The sequence below is a fragment of the Alexandromys fortis genome, unplaced genomic scaffold, assembly GCF_014885135.2.
Source record: "Alexandromys fortis isolate MF-2015 unplaced genomic scaffold, M_Fortis_MF-2015_v1.1 scaffold_7, whole genome shotgun sequence".
Classification (NCBI taxonomy): Eukaryota; Metazoa; Chordata; class Mammalia; order Rodentia; family Cricetidae; genus Alexandromys; species Alexandromys fortis.
Window position 1 is genome coordinate 21024800 of NW_026067920.1, and position 19290 is coordinate 21044089.

A 19290-nucleotide genomic window follows, 5' to 3' on the forward strand; every position below is an offset into this window, starting at 1 on the left:
TTTTTTTTCTTTCAAGGATTAATAAGATGCTTACCATAGATACATCATTGTGGGAAGATAGGTATCTGTGTAGTATTTAGATTCTCAGTACCTACAAAAAGGAGGTAGCCTTCCTGTAATCCCACTACTCGGAGCTGGAGACAGGGACTCTTGGGGCAAACTAACTAGCAAGTTAGACTACCCAAATTGGCAAGCTCTAGGTTCAAGCAAGACACCCTAGCTTCATAAAAGATGGACACTTGATGTCAGCCTTTGACCTCCACATGCGTTGCATGTATTTTTGCACAGACACATGAATACATGCACACACACCATACCCACAGGGCTGGGAGTGGCGAGTGGGGCTCCAGACAAGGCTGCTAGTGATCAGCAGGAGCCCATCTGTCAGGGAGTCTGAGGCGAAAGGATGACCTGAGACCAAGATGCAGACCATAGTAGACAAAGTAGACAGTGCCTAAGCAATGCTTGAGGGTGTCCTCTGGCTTCCACGTGTGCGCGATTGCATATGCACGTACCTGCACACGGGAACATGCATACATATACTCAGAAGTGAAGGAGGGAGACTCAGTTATTGGGCAAGACATATTGTAATATACTTGTAACCCTGGCACTCAGGAAACTCAGGCAAAAGGACCAGAAATTAAAGGCTGACAGGGTTATATAGTGAGATATTGTTCTGAGAAATGGCTTTTAGCTCCCTGGACGAGTTGAGTTGCCTGCACTCTTTCTCTTCTTTTTTTCTTTTTGAGCAAGGCTCTCACGCTAGTCCAGGCTAGCTTCAAGCCTGTTTGAGCCTCCTGAGCGCTAGCATTACAAGTTCGAGGCCCCATTGCATTTAAATTTGCAGAGTAGCTTGTACCCACCCCCATTATAAAATTGTTACAGAAATCACATGGCGGTTGTTGTCTGTGGCTTTTGCCTGTAAAACTAACAGTAGCGTTTCACTGTTGAGTTCATTGCTGGTGCCCCACAAAGTACTTGGCATATAAAAAGTGGATAACTGTGGAATGAATTGGACAATGTTTTTTTTCCAGATTGTTTATGAATGGTGGACCGTGCATGTTAAGTGTGGTACTGTAGACAACATTGTTTCTTGTTGAACTGGATTTTTACTTGGGTGTGGTGGCTCCTACCTTTAATATCGGCCCTCAGGGGAAAAAAGGAAATTTTTCTTTTAGTGCTTTAAGAGTAAATTAAATTTATAATTTATCTTTACTAAGAGATTTTTAATCTGAAGATTAAGTTGAAATACTTTGAAAAAGCGTGTCTTCTTTTGTTACCTGACATGTCCAGGTTTTAATCATAACCCTTTTTGACTTTTAAACTTTCTGTCACTAAGACGAACGCTGTTATTCATTAATGTTAGCCATACAGAATGGATTTTGAAAGTCTCAAATGGTGACAGGATAGAATTCTCTGCTTCGGAACTACTAAAGAGAACGTATGAGCCTAGCATTGGAGGGTAAAATGGCCCCACTTCCTCAAGGACTGAAGCTTTGTCTGCTCCATTCAGGACGAAAACTCTTCCTCTTGGACATTCCTAATAATAACTAGCTGCCAAGTGGCGGCAGTAATAGTGTGGTCGGGGTTAAAATGGAGGCCCGTGCAATCAGTAAATGAAACAATCTTCAAACTTTCCCACGACTAAACAATTGGGAAATATACTTTTTTTCTAAACGAGGGAATTTGATGGGGCCTGCGACCTACACTGTTTATAGAACTCTTTTGTTTTACTTGTCAATAAAACATAGTTTGGTTACTGTGCCCTCTGAAGTTATAAATGCATGAATTAAAAGAAGTATCTTGTTTAAAAAACCAGGCGTATGGCCGAGTTTTATAACATTGTTAAACCTTCTCGAGAGAATTACTTGGTTCCAGTAAGCAGGTAATTGTGTATACAATCCTTTGTCTAGTCCCATCACACTGCACTGTCTAGTTGACCATGCTGCATTTCCGTTGACTGAAATAATCCAGTTTTAGAAAACTTGTTCTCATGTGTAGCCCGGCTGTGCCATGGTCCTCCTCTTGCTTCTTTCAGCCTTTGAGGTCTTGGATTGCAACCACGTATCCCACATCTTTCTGTTCATGGACTTTTTCCTTGAGATGGGGGCCTCAGAGCCCTAATTGGCCAGGAACTGTGTGGTCCAGACTGGTCTGGAGCCCTTAACAATTTTCCTACCTCAGTCTCCTGAGTGCTGGGATTACAGGTATGAGCCACTACACCCAGTTAATCAGAACAAAACTTTACAAAAGTGTTTATAAGGCCGATGAGGTGGCTCATGGAGTAAGGGCTCTGATCAGTTACATCTCATGGTGGAAGGAGAGAACGGACCCTCAAAGATGGTCCTCATGCACACACTCACTGAATAAATGAGATAAAATATTAAAAAAGAATTTATAGGCACTTAGATACAGCGTTTTAAATATCTGTTCTGAAGATGGAAGGCCTCGTGTTTTTCACTGAACACTTGGAGTGTTTTTCTAGTGTCCTCCTCCTCCTCTCCCTTCTTCTTGTTTTGTTTTTAAGAGGCTGAGGCAGTGCCACTATACTTCTTTTTTCTTATTTATTTATTTATTTATTTATTTATTTATTTATTTCAAGACAGGGTTTCTTTGCATAGCTCCAGCTGTCCTGGAACCCCCTGTATAGACCAGGCTGGCCTTTACTCAGAGATTCGCCTGCTTCTGTCACCCCAGTGCAGGGATTAAAAGTGTGTGCCACCACACCCGGTACATTTAATACTTTTAAGCCAAAATCTGTAAGCAGACTAAACACCAATGACCATAAAATAAAAATAAACTATGTATGTGTATATATGTATGTATTATGTGTTTATGTATAGAGCCAGATTTAGGATTTTTTTCAAAACAAATAAAAGAGAAAAAGTTAAAAAGAAAGTCAAAGAAAAATTCATTATTTGCTTTCAAAGGGAGAACTTGGCTTTGGGACCCCTCTTTGTACTCACGTATATTGGATCATTTGCATACAGTGGAATGTACACGCTTCAGAATAGAGGGGCTCGAAGGAGTTCATCTGTCCCAGTCAGTTCTTTTTATTTGGGCAGACAAAGGCACGCGCAAAAAGGCTGCACTATAAAGGTCCCCTGCCTGCCTCTGAAAATGAGTGGGGAGTCTTTATTATTGTTTTTTTGTTGTTGTTGTTGTTCTTGTTCTTGTTGTTGTAGGGTTTTCTTTTTCATTTGTTTTGTTTTTTAAGACTGGGTGTCATGCAGTCCAGGTTGGCCTTGAACTCTTGATCCTCCTGCCACCTTTCCAAGTGTTGGGATTACAGGGGTGTAGTACCACACCAGGGTTTAGGAGTCTTTAAAAGTTAGAAGATAAAATGGAGGCATGGTGGCGCACGCCTTTAACCCCAGCACTCGGGAGCCAGAGGCAGGCAAATCTCTGAGTCCCAGGACTCCCTACAAAGTAAGTTCCAGGACAGCCAGGGCTACACAGAGAAACCAGGGATACACAAACACACAAACACACACACACAAATATAAAAATAAACATTAGAAGGTAGCTGGGCATGGTGGCACATGCTTTTAATCCTAGCACCTAGGCAGGTGGAGGCAGGAGGATCGGGAGTTCAAGCCACCTGGTGTGGTCCAGGTTCGTCTGGGCTTCATGAGACACTGTCTAAGATATATATACATCTTAAAGTCAGAGGCTTAGAGTTAGCCTGTTGGTTAACTTGGTCAGAATTCAGCTAAATTCCTTCTTTAATTATTAGCAGTTATCAATTATGATATTGTTCACCTTTTTAAGGGAAAGTGAGATGTCACTGTTCTCAGAACAGGACCTGTTTAAGCACGTGAGCCCTACACAGAAATATTATTGAGCTAAATCAGTATTAAGAACAGCGAGTAGTAATCTTCCAAATGTGAGTTTTCTAAGCGGAAATCGTGTTTCTCTGGCTGCTGGGATTGAACTGTGCACTGTGTGCGCACCAGACACATGCTCTGCCACTGAGCTACAGCCCCCATCCTCTAGGAAGCAACTCTTCTTTGTTTTAAGGCTTACTCTATTTTAAATTATGCGCACTAGCTTACTTTAGGTAAGTGTGTGCGCCTGAGCGCTGTGCCTCTGAGGCTAGAAGTGTTGGAGTGCCTGGAGCTGGGCTTACAGGCACCTGCGAGTCGTCTGACATGGACACTGGGTACTGAATTTGTTCTTAACTGCTGAGCCGTCTCTTCAGCCTGCTCCCAGGAATCTTATCATCTTAAAGAACAAAAACAAAAGCAAAATTACCAGGCAGGGGTGATGGCACAGGCCTTTAGTCCTAGCCCTTGGGAAGCAGAGACAGGCAGATCCCTTTGAGTTCAAGGCCAGCCTAGTCTACAAAGTGAGTTCCAGGACAGTCAGGACTGTTACACAGAGTAAACCATGTCTCAAAACAAAACAAAAAACCATACCAACCAAACAAAATAAACTTACTTCTTTGTTCTTATTGTTCAACAGCCAATCACCTGAAACAGTAATTTCATTCATTCTCTGCTTTTGCATGTAAAGTCCATATTGCTAGGATGGTTTGTGTGAGGGTGTGAGTAGATCTTCGGTACCCAATGTTTAATATATTAAATAGTCAAAAGATCCTACCTTTTATTATAAGCATTGTTTCCCACAGCCCTCTTCCCTTTGTTGTGAAATGCCTTTCATTTTTTACTATTTCTGGTTGAGTTTGTATTCGTGTGTGTGTGTGTGTGTGTGTGTGTGTGTGTGTGTGTATGCATTCCCGTGTGTATTCATGTGACATTTTCTTACTTGGGCTTTTCATAATCATTGTGGTTCTTTTGCTTGATCACAGTGGGGTTTTCCATTCCCTCTCGGTGCGTTTGTCAATGCAGGACACAGGGTTGAAGCGTTCATTTACTTTAGATTGCTGTATTAGACCCATGGGAGAGTCTTTTCTACACAAGGATTTTCTTTGTCTTATGGAAAGATGAGCATTGGTCATCTTACCTGCACAGGGTCCAAGGCCACGCTGTAAACCTCAGACATGTCTCAGAGTTTGTGAGAATTAGCATCTTTGTTATTTACTGACTTTACTATTAATCTGTCTTATGGGGGGAGGCCCAGAGCCTTCTTTCCTGCTGACGTTACTGTAAAGTGTCTTGCCCCACACCAAGTGACTGGTGACTGTGTAAGCTTTCTTTTGTGCGTGGTGACTGTACCAACCATGTTGAGATGACTTTCCTGAGAACCACAGTGTGGGGAGGAGCAGCTCCTTTTGTTTTGTTTTTGACTGTTGAAATCGAGTTGGGACATCAGACCTTGTCCACTGTGACGTCTTCCAGACTCACGTTGTTGCCTGATTAATATCCCTGCTGAAGTCACATCAGCCTTATTATCTTCATTGGCTTTAACTCAAATGAAGTGTCTCCTGTTGTTGGATTTTAAGGGTTCTTTTACCTAGAAAATCAGAGTTTGAAAACAAATGCTTTTTTCTTTCTTTGTGATGCTGAAAGTCAACAAGAAAACTGTCCCACAGCCACACACAGCAGGTGTCCTTCCACTAGGCTGCACCTCCAGACCCAGTAAGACTTCTGTAAAAATCTTGTAAGAAAAAAATTTCCCAAGGACCACAGTGTTTCACTGGTGGGAGTGTTTGCTGACCCAATTTCTTGATGTTATTTAGACATCACAAATCAGGTGTCCTTAAACCCAATTCAGTAAAACGAATAATCGTTTCTTTTGAGACAGGATCACCCTATGTTGCACAGGCTGAGCTTCCTTTGCAGTCAGGCCGACCTGATCCTGCTGTGTCAGCCCTCGGTGAGTGCTGGAATCGTCTGTGCGCACTGAAGAGGCTGCCTGGCTCTTCCTTCTGACTTGAAAAATAATTTGTTGCTACTTTTAAAATTTAATTTAATTTAATTTTATGTGTGTAGGTATTTTGCCTGCATGTATGCTTGTGTACAGTTTGTGTGCATGGTGCCAGTGAAAGCGTCAAATCCCTGTGAACTGGAGTTAGAAGTGGCCGTGAGATGCCCTGTGATCGCTGGGGATTGAGCTCAGGTCCTCCAGAAGAGCGGCCAGTGCTCCTAACTACTGAGCCATCTTCCCAGTCCCTGTTGTTACATTTTACTTAATTTAAATAAAATTAGATGCCCTGTGTTTTGGAGTCCCTAATGTGGGCCTGCTAGGCAGTGAAAGGGCCGGCATAGCCCTCCCTGGAAAGAAACCAGATTCCAGAGGGCTGTGGTGAGTTTAGAGCTTGGGAGCTGCTGTTTGGAGCAGCTACAATTAAACATTGTCCAATGATGAAATGATAACAGGAAGGAATCTTAATGTGGATTTTATGTCCTTTGATTTCGTATAAAGGGAATCCCAGTTCCAACCACAAAATGCATTTGAGTAAACAATTTTTATTTGAATTTGAGTTGAGACATCAAAACACACCAGTGTCAGCTTCTCCCAGAAATCATGAATCTTTCGTATTTATTAACCCTGGATAATTATATGATGACCACGGTCTGGAATCTTTCTAAATTTTTATTAGATTTTTAAAGTTTTTTTCCCTTGTTTCTTTGCTTCCTTTTTGACAGAGCCGGAAAAACAACAACAACAAGGACTGTTTCACAGTGGGGATGTAGCCGTAGTCCTCCCAGCGATATTAAACAATTAACAAGTTTGCTTGCGTTTGCTTTGCCTGGTGTACAGTGGGAGCTAAGGTCTGTTTCAGTGACTGCACAAATAAAACTATTAGTGTTGGTTCCGTCTCGAATAACGGAGTGAATCTACCTTAGAATACAAGTAGCATGGCATGTAACATGTAGTGATCGTCGTGAATTATTCTGTTTCTTTTTTATAAATACTTAATACATGTGCTGGGTTCTTGGGAGTATAGTAAGACATGGCATCTCCCCACACTGATGCTCATGGTCCACTTGGAGGCAAACGGTCCCTGCAAAGAAACGAATCCCTTCGATTGGCCAGTATGTAGTGTAGCCTAATGGAAAGTCTGCTGTGTGCCACAGCAATAGGTCCAGTCCTAGACCCCTGGACCGGCCTCTGGAAGCTCTGGATGGCCTTCTTGGGAACCATCCTCTCTGTAAGCCTAGGTAACATTGGTTAGAAAGCGTTTATGTCTTGGACAAAGATTAGTCTCATCTCCAGCTACTGCACAGACTCAGTAGGGAAGCAATGAAAAATGGAGCCGGCACCCTGGCTCTTAGCGACACTCACTGTCCCCCTGGGAAGCAGCATCTGCACCTGTGAACAGAGTTTGTAGACACAGTGTAGATTTAGTTTAGATTCCTGAGTCAAAATTAATAAATAGAGGGCCCGCTGCTGGGAACCCTGCAACATCAGTGAAGGTGCTGTAGACCAGGGAGTTCCTGAGGAAGGATGGGGAGGCAGCCTTTGGCAGCTACTAAATATGCGTTTCCCCCAGTTCTGCCTAGAATAGCCCTGTCTACCAGGTGGGTTTACCTAGGCCTACTTTGGCAAACTTAAGAAGCTGAATATATATGTTGCTATAATTTGTAAATAATCCTTCCAAATTACTTTGCGTTGGAATTAGCAGACAGGCTGTACCTTTGTGTTTGCTGTTGTTGAATAGGGATGGAAACTGGGCCTAAGGCCACATGAACTCCAGGCAGGCACTGTTCACTGAGTGGTGTTCTAGCCTTGGATTTAAATTCAGGCACAATGCTGTATGACTATGGTTTTGTTTAATTTTTTTTTCTGACTGTTTTGAAATGCTGATACTCTTAAATTTTTAGACCACATGATTCTTTATTTGAACTACATCTAAGAATAATATAATGCATTCCTGTCTCTTAGATTGCAATTTGGGGATAAAAGTCCAAAATCTCACAGTTTATCTGTTACTTACTTATTTACTTTTTTGTTGTTGTTGTTGTTTTTCAAGACAGGGTATCTCTGTGTTGCCCTGGCTGTCCTGGAACTTTGTAGATCAGGCTGGCCTTGAACTCACAGAGATCGGCCTGCTTCTGTCTTCTGTCTGTTAGTGAAAGTATTTAGACTGTTCTGTGGAGACTTAGGGAAAAAAAAAAAAAAAACCAGGAAGACTGTGTTTTCCTGCAGAGGGCATCATCTCTACCCATCACTCAGTTCCCGTACTGAAGAGCCCGGTCAGCGTAGTCGTGTGTGCGTATCTCTGTTGCGGATGACTTGAGGATATTGACCTGTGTCAACTATACCAAGCTGTAGCCTAACATGATGTTGTATGATGTCTGTAATCTCCAGAGAGATCAGTAGTTCAAGGTCATCCTTAGCTGCATAGTGAGTTTGAGACTACCCTGAAGCGTAAGAAACCCTGTCTCAGAACAAACAGCTGCCCTGTAGGTCAGTGGTAGAGCACTTGCCTAGCGTGTGTGAAGTCCCGGGTTCAATCTCAGCACCACCCCACCTCTACAAAGAGAGAGAGGATTTACCAAAGTGATTGTGTGGTGCGTGTGCCTGTAATTCAAGTTACTAGAAAGGCTGAGAGGGGAGGATTGAGTTAGAAACCAACCTAGGAATGACAGCAGAGACCCTGCATCAAAATAAATAAATGAACTTTACTAAATTCAGTATTTTAAATGCATGCACTTAATGTATAATCAATACAGCTTATGTTTAAGCCACCTAGATTGTAAGGTACATTGTTATGATACTCTCTATTATTAGAATTTTTGTTTTTGTTTCTTTTTTTTTTTTTTTTTCCCCCCCAACAGGATCTCATTGCTTCTCACCCTTTTGACTAAGATCAAGTGAGGAGACGGGGTCTTACTATGTAGCCCAGGCTGGTCTTTGTTCCTTAGCTTCCCACATGCTGGGGTAACTTGTGGAACAACCACACCTGACTCTGCAGTATGTTTTTCAGTTTGTGACTTTTAATCATTTCTCTATCTTATGTACCCTTGAGTCTCATGTTTCATACCTTAGGCCGTACATACATTTTAAATTTGAGAGACGGATAAGAACCAAGGAGGCACGGAGAAATGGGTGTTGGTTTAAATTTATGTATTGGACCTTGGAGAGCTTTTCTTCATATGTAAGACTCACTGGAGTGTCTTTTAATAGTTTGCACAAATTTGAATGTAGAGAATCGAAGTTGTGTGTTCTCCAAGAGATCTTTTCCTTATAGGTTTACTGATTATGACTCATCTTTGACACGGAGTCAAGAATATAATTTTAGTCAGGCTTCTCTGTTCCTATTATAATTATTCCATGGGGGTGGGGTGGGGTGAAGATGGTTCAGTGGTTAAGGGCACTGGGTACTCTTTCAGAGGATCTGGGTTCAATTCTCAGAACTCACGTGAAGGCTCACAACCATCTGTAACCCCAGTTCTAGAGGATTTGATGCTTTATTCTGACTTCTGTGGGCACGAGGCATGTGTGTGGTACATTTTCATACATGCAGGCAAAACACTCATAAATATAAAATAAAACAAAAATCTTTTTAAAAAAAGTGTGGAGGAATGACTAGTGTCTGGTGTGTGCCTTTGTGTGCATGGGTGCACTTGCCTGTGCATTCATGTGTGGAGGTCAGAGTTCGGCACCCGGTGTCTCTCCCCCCTCCCCTTTTTGAGAGGGTTCTCTCACTGAGCTTGCTTTCTAGGCTAGATTGACTGGTCAGTTCCCTCCAGTAGATCTACCTGTCCACCCCACAGTCTCCGGCACTAGGATTACTGAAAAGTATTGCCTGGGCCTGTTTTTTTTTTTTTTTTTTTTCGAGACAGGTTTTTTTCTGTAGCTTTGGAGCCTGTCCTGGAACTAGCTCTTGTAGACCAGGCTGGCCTCGAACTCACAGAGATCTGCCTGCCTCTGCCTCCCGAGTGCTGGGGTTAAAGGGGTGCATCACCACTCCCGGCTCCGTGCCTGCCTTTTATGCTGGGGATCTGACTTCACGTCCTCATGCTTACACAGCAAAGCACTTCATCCCCCCCCCAGCCATCCCCCTAGCCCCTGTTCTTTTTATGAATGGGGTAAATGGCTTAATGTGTCTCCTAAATACATTGCTTCCTTCCCCCTCCTTTTCAGTTCTCTAAATTGAATTTTGCCAGTGGAGCCATAGACTTTCTGGATAGATTTGTTTAGAGGAGAAGAAGTACATCCGTACCATTCTTCTACCCTCCAGTTTTGTTTTTGTTTTTATGGCGCCGAGGGCCTTCCCATTGCTACACAAGTGCACAGTGCTGAAGGCTCAGTACAAGTTTACCAGGTAATGATCTCATGTGTGTGTTCTAGGTAAATTTCTCTATTGTCTCTAATGACTACATTAAGTTTAAAAATACTGTTAACTTCTCATTGATTAAAAATAATCAAGAAAAATGATCAAACTTTGGGCTCTGGCATCAGGACTATCAGAGTGTTAATGAGCCGTGACTTAATGACTCAAGCATTTTCTGCCATCTTAACAGAATACATAGAATTAGCCTTTTCAGGACACAGTCCAGCAGGGAGAGCCTGGTTTTGATGTTTTGGAAGTCCTCAGGGAACCTGAGGCACTGACATTCTACAGTGCTGTCTTGATACTTTATCCCTCGGGGTCTCTGTGTAGCCCTGGCTGGCCTGGAGCTCACTCTGTAGATCAGGCTGGCCTTTATCTTGCCCTCCGCCCCAGGGCTGGGATTGCAGCAGGCACGCCCACAGCCACACTTCTCAGATGTGCAGAACCCTGAAAGGGAATCCAGCTAACAGCTCCCTTCCTCGCCCTAGATTTGCTGGGTAGGAGCCTTCTGCCGCCTGTCTCTCTCCCCCACTTTCCCTGCATGTCTACTTCTCCGAGGAGACTCTGCAGACAGGTCCTGATGCAGCTCCTGAGCTCTAGGACACGCTCCTCTGTCACCATGGCACTCTGCCCGCAGTGATGAAGAGATGGACAGAGGATCTTGCTGGTGATGTGGGAGGAGAGCCACCATGTGCCACCATGCTTGTTTTTGGTGTTAACGATATCATTTCACGTAGTTTTGGACTTAAGTATTGGATATTTGTATGAATAAGGTGTTTTGTTGTTTTGTTTTTCGAGACAGTGTTTCTCTGTATCCTTGGTTATCCTGAAACTCACTCTGTAGACCAGGCTTACCTGGCCTCGAACTCACAGCACTGCCTCTGCCTTGAGCACTGGGGTCATCATTGCCCAGGATAAATAAGGTTTTTGAAAGAGCTTTTTTGTTTCTTGTTTTTTTTCTTTGGTTTGGTTTTTGAAAGGGTCTCAGGTATCCGAGGCTGGTTTCAGAGTTGTCACATAGCTGAGGATGACCCTGAACTTCTGGTCCTCCTGCTTCTACCTCCCCCCCCCCAGGGTGGAATTCCAGCTGTGCATCACCAGGCTTAGTTTACTAACGTGCTGGGAGTTGAACCCGTGGCAAATGCTGAGTTGAAATGCATTCTCAACAGGTTGTTTTGTTTTCTGATGAAGTCTCACCATGTAGCTCCAGCTGATCCTGAACTCCTCGGCTCAGGTGGGGCTTCCGTCTCAGTTTACAGATTAGCAGGAGCTACAAGCCTGTAGTACCGCACTTGGATTTTTTCCATCTTTTTTTTTACTTTAATAATTTTTTTCTATTTTTTATTTATTTATATATTAAAGATTTCTGTCTCTTCCCCACCGCCGCCTCCCATTTCCCTCCCCCTCCCCCAATCAAGTCCCCCTCCCTCGTCAGCCCAAAGAGCAATCAGGGTTCCCTGCCCTGTGGGAAGTCCAAGGACCACCCACCTCCATCCAGGTCTAGTAAGGTGAGCCTGAGAGCACGAGCAAGGAACTCAGGACCGCGAGGGGTGCACCCACACACTGAGACAATGGGGATGTTCTATCGGGAACTCACCAAGGCCAGCTGGCCTGGGTCTGAAAAAGCCTGGGATAAAACCGGACTCGCTGAACATAGCGGACCATGAGGACTGCTGAGAACTCAAGATTTTTTTCCATCGTATGCTGGTCACTTCTGCACCCACAGACACGACTGCTGCACGTATTACTCTCTCAGAGCTTGCCGCTTGTTCTTCACTGTAAACTGCTAGCATTCCAGGTTTGGGGACAAAACAAGGTGCACTTTGGACATTCATTCTTTCATGACGAGGAGAAAGGTTTGGGTGAGGAATCCTCTGTTCACCCAGGGCACTGGAACTGAGTCCTTTATTAGTTATGTCTTGGAGGTTGACGTGAGTTACTGCTGCAGTCACCTGGGAGTGTGAACGCCCCCGTGAGTTCCTGGGCTCCTTCCTGCTCCCCTTGTGGCTGTCATGTAGTGTTGAGTACTGAGCGAGTGCACTGTGACCGCCTAAGCAGAGGGCTTAGAAGTGGCAAGTGATATTCTGGAAACTAGACAGTTGGTCAGTCCGATTATAAATTTCTGTGCTTCAGATGTACTGTTTTGTTCTGTGTACACCTCTGATTGCTTTATAATGAGATTGTCAAATTGTTAAATATAAAGGAAACAAAAAACCCAAATGACCAATTTTAGAATTTATCTGTGTCTGAGTGATCATGTCGGAGTGCATACACATGGAGACCAGACGTTGATTCTCGGGTCTGTCTTAATGATTATTCCCACTTTGTTCAACAGTCTCAGTGAACCTGGAGCTCATGTACCGGCCGGGCTGGCTAGCTAGTGAGCCCCAGCATCCTCTGTGCTAGGACTGCAGGCATATGCACAGTACTGGCTTCTTCTGTGACGTGACGGCTGGGGATCCAACTCAGACTCTCAGGTTTGTGTGGCAAGCACTTTACTGACCAAGTCCCTGCTTTTAACATTTTAAGTTAGGGAAGGGAAAGTATTAAGAATGAGAGGGCTGGGGATGTTAGCTCATTGGCAGAGCACTTACCTAGCATACCCAAGGTTCTGGGTTCAATTCCCAGTTCCACCCCCCCCCACCGCTTCCCAAAAATGTAATAAAGAATGAGTGAGAATCTCCTTTAGTTTGGATTGTGTTGTGTTACTGTTCTTCTTGCCTATCAATGTCAAGATAACTGCTTTGCTTTATATAAAAGTCTGTTTCCTTTAAACATAAAATGTATGAATGGCTGGAACCTAGCTTATACTGCCTGCGTAGTATCCATAATGCCCCGGGGTCAATACCTAAGTGAAAAGAGAAAAGAAAAGGAGGTTTTTTTTTTTCTGTCCAAAGTAATAGATAAACCAGATAAAATTCATGAACTTCCATCTCCTGCGTCTGGAGGAGAGTCTCTCCCCTGCAGTCATTGCCTTGTCCACGGGCTCATCCAGCTTCTGCCACCTGCTGTCCTCGGAGGTTTTCAGGTGTCCTTTATGCGTGAGGCAGTGAAGCTGCTCACAGCCATTTCCTAGCCTGCAGCTACATCTGTATATTTCTGTGAAGGTTTCTGGCAACTGTTTCTGGAGCTCGTGTTCAGGAGGAACTCAGGGGTGGCCCTTCAGGTTCCTTGAGGTGTTTTAGAATAGTGGCCAGTATTACTTGTTGGAAGCAGCCCTGGCGAAGCTGAACTGGTGCCAGGGTTTTGTGCTGCTGTGGTGTCTAAGTAGAAGATGAAGGAAATGCTGATAACACTTCCTACCGACTTAGCAGGTTTTCCTCCCTGGCATTCGGAGGAGTTGGCCACCATCAGGCAATGTCCCAGCCTCTTTCTGTTTCTATTTCCTCATGTAATGTACACAGCTTCCTCTTGTTAGCTTCTTTCTAATGTCTTCTGTGAGTTGTAAAATAGCATTTACTGTTTCCATTCCCATTTCTCAGATGCTGAAAATAAAGCCCATCCCAGTTAAGTATTCGGCCAGGGTTTAGCTCCTGTCAGCCACAGAGCCAGACTGGAACACGGGACTCCTCCCTGGCTTCATCTTGTTGCTGGGCTGTGCTTTCTCCCCTGTTCAGATATCCTTAGAGGACAAGAAAGTGTGTTCCGAGCACTGGTCACGTCCCCATGTCTCTTCAGTGTGTCAGCGTTAGGATTCAGGTGTGCCCCTGTGCAGGTTCAGCCCAGGCGTAACAGGCGTAAGCACGGTCTGCTTCATGTCTGGGTCAGATTGCTGCCCCAGAAGAGGGGGACTCGCAGGAAGTTGAGTGCCGCTCCTGTAACTGGTACTATGGACTGACTTCCGTTGGGGGATTTTATGAATGGGCAGTGTTCAAGAGCCATATTTTTTCCTTTATAGTAAGAGATGTAACAAAATCTCTCCCTCGGTGGATTCAGTTAGAGTGTGTTAGTGTTTTGAGCAATTGCTTCCAGAATTGTGTGGAAAAGCAACCCTAACGACTCTTCAAATGAAGCTGTTACAAACCTGCTCACTAGAGCTTTGAAGTTTGTCCATAATTCTTGTTAGTGAATATTTGTAGAACTGGGTGGAGGGCTCTGTAAAGGCCAGAACTTCTGCTTTTAGGTTATTTTCTCAAGATTAAATAAAGGACGAAGTTTGTGAGGGACAGTTCCCCTTACTCTGAGTAACAAAAGTGAACGCTGTGTTTGATCAACTTTGCTTCGTCTTAGTGAAACCTAAGACGTGTGCTGTGCACACACCAGGAGATTTTATTGTTTTAGTGCCCTGAATATGACTCTGTGCACGCACTCACGCCACGTAAAGATCCGTTCCTGCGCGCATGCAGCCCGGGGAGGCAGCCCAGGCCCTCTTGGGCTCAGTGGAAATTGGCAGCCTCTTCCTCCTGTAAACAGCAGCCTGACATCACCCCAGGATGTGAGAAACCCACCTTGGAACCATGGAGGGCCTGGCTCTGCTTCCCTTGTGGCATACTCAAGCAAATGCAGTGCTGAGAAATTGGTTAATGTCAGAAATACTGGGGTAACCCTTTAAGAGTTTTAAAGGTACAGTACTTATTTTTGGATTTTCATGCATAGTCCAAACAGCAGCCCAGCACAGCAAACTAGACAGTTGTGATGATTCATGTTAGGAATGTACCAGTGACAGAGACTCAGAGCCAGACCCTTGGTGCCCCCCCCCACTTTCATTTTTTTAATAGGGTCTCCCTTTGCTGCCCAGGGTGATCTGACTCTTGATCTCCTCATGTTGGAATTGTAGGAGACTGACAATTATCTTTGGGGTCTCTTGCTTTTCACTTCTTAAGTAAGTTCTGTAGAACAGTAAGTGTTGTTACTTCCTCTCCCATTTAAACGTGGGAAGATGATTTATGAGGTTCCCTGCCTCTGTCAAGACCTCTGTACACTGAAAGTGTATACGGTGAGGGGCCTGTAGACAGTGAGCTGGCTCACTCTCTGCCTCGAGTCTTGTGAAACATGGAGCGTAAGTTTACACTCAGCAGGTAGTTTTAGAGAGGTTCATTAACCCGATGACCCTGTTGCTCATTTGCCTCTGAAAGCAATGAAAAGTTGAGAGGATGAACTTAGTTTCTTGTGCTGCTAACTGAAGGAGACAAAAGTAAGGTTTACAAGTGAGCATTTCCCTTGAGGAGAAGGGACAAGTTGAAGGTTAAGATTGACCTTATTTGGGCTGAAGTGATAGTGCAGTCAGCACAGTGCTTGCTGGCAAGAGGACCCGCTCTCAGGTCCCCCAGATCCCACATTTCGTTCTCTTTCTTTTTTAAATTAATTAATTGATTAATTTTTATTTGTGTGTATGTGTGTATACACGAGTTTATGCACACCATGTACATGCAGAGGTCAGAGGGTGACGGAGCCCCTGGAACTGGATTTACAGACAGTTCTGACCTGCCTGATGTGGGTGCTGGGAACTGAACTCCCTTTGAAAGACCAGCAAAGGCGTAGAGGCTCTTAGCCATCGCGCCACCTCTCAACCCCCAAGAACCCACATTAAAAAAGAAAAAGACATATGGTGCTTGCAGTCCAGTGTCAGGGAGGTGTGAGGTAGGTGGATCTCTCCTGATGAGCTCCAGGCCATCTCTCATTCCAGTGAGAGACCCTGGCTCTGACAGACAACTGAAAACAAAGCCAGAAGGAGCAAACAGAGCCATGCTTTGACAGGTGTCCATTGACCACAGCAAACTGTGCACAGCTTAACTTCTCTGCTAGAAGCCAGGACCCCCAGCTTGCTTGCCTTTAAGGCCTATGTTTAGGGAATATAAATGAATGTTGATTTTCACTTATCCCTAACAAGATGTGTTTAAATCTTATCCGTTGAAAATGCAAATATAGGACTCCGTTGTTAGTGCTCTCCTAAAATACACCAGGCCCTGGGTTCCCTCCGCGTGCCACACAGGGTATGGTGGCATATGCTCGGAATAATAGCCCCAGGAGGTAGAGGCGGGTGGATCAGAAGTTCAAGGTACAGAGTGAATTTGAGGCCAACCTGGGCTACCAGAGACACTTTTTTAAAAAAATGCAAAAATTATTACTTTATAAATTACTTTTAAAAATTAACTTTGACACACAGTTGGTACTCAGAATGCATTTAAATAGTTATCGTGCTCATAAAATATTAGCAAACTCAGCTAGGATCTGTACAACAATTGACAGCGTATTCAAGGAACAAAAGCGCATTTGAAGTAAAAGAAACATCTTACTGAATAATTTTACCAGAACCAAAGGACTGTTTATTTTGCATTTTAGTTCATTTAACGGGGAAAAAAAGTTGTGCCCTGAAAGGTGAAACTGGCAGTTTTTAAATCCTTTAGCGGGTGGAAAGAATAGAGGCGAAGTACTCAGATCTGGCCCAGACAAAGAACACAAGTCACTGCTCCGCATCGTTCACTCCGTTCTCTGAGTGACAAAGAAAAGGAGCAGGTAACAGCTGCCAGCCAGACTCATTTCTGCAGTGAAAGTCTAACAACGTGGGGCTGCTGCTGCTCCAGCTGCTGTTGCTGCTGCTGCAGGCAGGGCGGTCTTCGTGATGCGGGGCGCGGTGCTGCGCGAGGCGGGGCCTGATTGCTGTGAAGGGCGTGGCCATCCAGCCAGGCGCTGCCGGCCCGGTGGTGCAGTGAGGAAAGCGACCTGCCCCAGCCCGCAAAAAAAAAAAAAAAAAAAAAAAAAAAAAAAAAAAAAAAAAAAAAAAAAAAAAAAAATAACAAAAAGTTTTGTTTCTGATTTTTTTTTTCTTTAAAAGAAAAGAAGAAAAAGAGACTCCTAAAGTGTCGCAGCGTACCATTGTATAGCATTGGGCATTTTCAGCTCTGCAGCGATTGTTCTAATTGTAAACAAATAGTAGTTCCGGGCAGAGGCCAAGTCAGATAACTGCCGCGGAGCCAAATGGTGCCTCCACTGTAACGCACAAAGCAAATGATCTTGCTGTCTGTTCCACATAGAACACAAAGACTTTTAATTTTAATCCCTCATTAAAGTATTAGCTTTAAAAATTCAGTTGTTGAAAAATACTGTTTTTGAAAGAAATGTTAGTTAATACCATGAGATTTGAATGGTTTTGCATTCTTTTTCTCATTAAAAAAAAAACAGTCTGTGTGAGTGCCCCGGAGTTCAGTCTCTTTCTCCAGTGTGCGACTGTGCTGGGTTGTCAAGCCTGACAGCGGTGCCCTTCTCTGCTGAGCCATCTCCAGCCCTACCGCGTTACTGGTGCTCTCATGAGCTTTCTCCTCTGCAACACTTTAGCAACAACCGCCTTGTGAAGTGTCACCTTCCTGTGTTAGAAGTGAGACCCTGTGGTTTTAGACTGTCCAGCCAGCCCATCTAGAGCACCCTGCTCCTGCATTCCCTCTGCTATGCCTGGAACCAGCCCTTGGGTGGCCTGACTTCCTGGTGCTCCCTCCGGGCACAGAACAGTCTGTCTATGGCCGGTTCTTGTTGCTTAAGAACAGTATATGTCTATCAAGTGGCAGCTTCTTGGTTAAGCTCTGACCTGAAAAATAGATTTAAACTAGGGTCCATGTCACTTCTTAGAGTCAATAGTAGGGACCATAAAGGTTTTTTATGTTTATTTTTAGTGCTAGGGGAGAACCTAGGACCTGCTGGGTGAGTGCTCTCCTACTGAGCTACACTCACTCTGTCCTCCCACTTAAAAGTTTTTTTTTTTTTAACATTTATTTTATTTTGTGTGTATGGGTGTTTTGCCTGCATGTGTGTTTGTGTACCTTGTGCATGCCTGGCACTTGCAAAAGCCGGAAGAGGTTGTAGGATCCCATGGAACTGGAGTTATAAACAGTTGTGAGTTACCATGTGGTTGATGGGATCAAACTCTGGTCTTATGCAAGTATAGTAAGTGTTTTTAACCATTGAGCCAACTCTTCAGTCTGTCTTATTATAAATTGTGTGTGTGTGTGTTTGTGTTTGTGTGTGTGTGTGTGTGTACTCCAGTTAAGTGCATCCACTCCTTCAGACCAGGCCTCCGTGCCCTTTCTTGTAAAGGACTCCTTTAGTGGAGGTTGCAGTTCTTGTCCTGGGAGCTAATTTGACCTGAACTTGCAGCCTGCATTCCTGTGTAACATGTGTGCCCTGCTGTGTTTAAGTTTAGGGTATTGTGAGGAGACCAGATCCAAGGAAAATGACCCTAGTGCTAAGTGTTCCTCCTTTCAAAGCCTCAAGGATACCCAGGAGGATGCCCTTTCTTGCTTAGTGTTGTGGCCTAATTCTGGTTCTTGGGCAGCTGAGGCAGGAGGATCTTGAGTTTGAGGTTAGTTTGGGCCACTGAGTGGGTTCTAGGCTGGTGCCTGCTGGAACTGGCTGCAGCTGAGCCTAGTCTTGGACTCCTTGAGTGCTGTGATTCCAGCATGTCCCGCCACCCCTGGCTTTCCACATTAACTGAGAAAACCATGTTGTTGATGCTGGTATCCGAGTCCAGATACTGGCCTTTAACTTCTCAGAAGACATTTCCAAAGAACTAAGCAGCGGCGTTTGTGACTGCCCTGTGAACTTCTCTAGATTGTGGTGCTGATCATTTGGATGGTCTCCAAGGGACACTGACATGCTAGGGAATAATTACAGTTCCATTGTACAAGAGACACTTTGCCAGTGCCCTCACAGAGCACCACATGGTCCCGCCCCGTGTTTCTTGGTAGAATCTTCCAGAGAGGAACAAACAGCACTGTGTAAAAGTTCAGTCCGTGCAGTGCACTACATGACACGCTCAGACAGACACACAGACAAGTGGGCTGCAGGCCTCAAAGGCGAGCTGGCATTCAGGAGAACAGATGAAGAAGGAAGCGTGTTATATGCTTAGAGGAAGAAAGATCTCTCTGTAGTTTAGAAACCAGTGTTCAGTCTCTTAGCCTCTTGGTCTGGATTCTGCGCTACTGTCTTGGTTTATGCTCTACATCCGTTCCCTCACGTTTCTGCCTCCAACTCCCTGAACAGCAAATACCTCAGTAGAATTCAGTTGTAATCCAGGGACCTTGCCCTCACCAAGTTCTCCAGGGTTTAAGAACTTGACACAGTGCGTTGGGGTTTGTTTAAGAAACACACACACACACACACACACACACACA

At 44.3% G+C, this 19290-nt stretch overlaps 1 protein-coding gene across 3 annotated transcripts in view; it reads left to right on the plus strand.

The window, feature by feature from the left end:
- The window catches only part of Sertad2 (SERTA domain containing 2), a 121875-nt gene that overhangs the window by 2291 nt on the left and 100294 nt on the right, over positions 1–19290 (plus strand). The gene's annotated exons all lie outside the window — the stretch shown is intronic.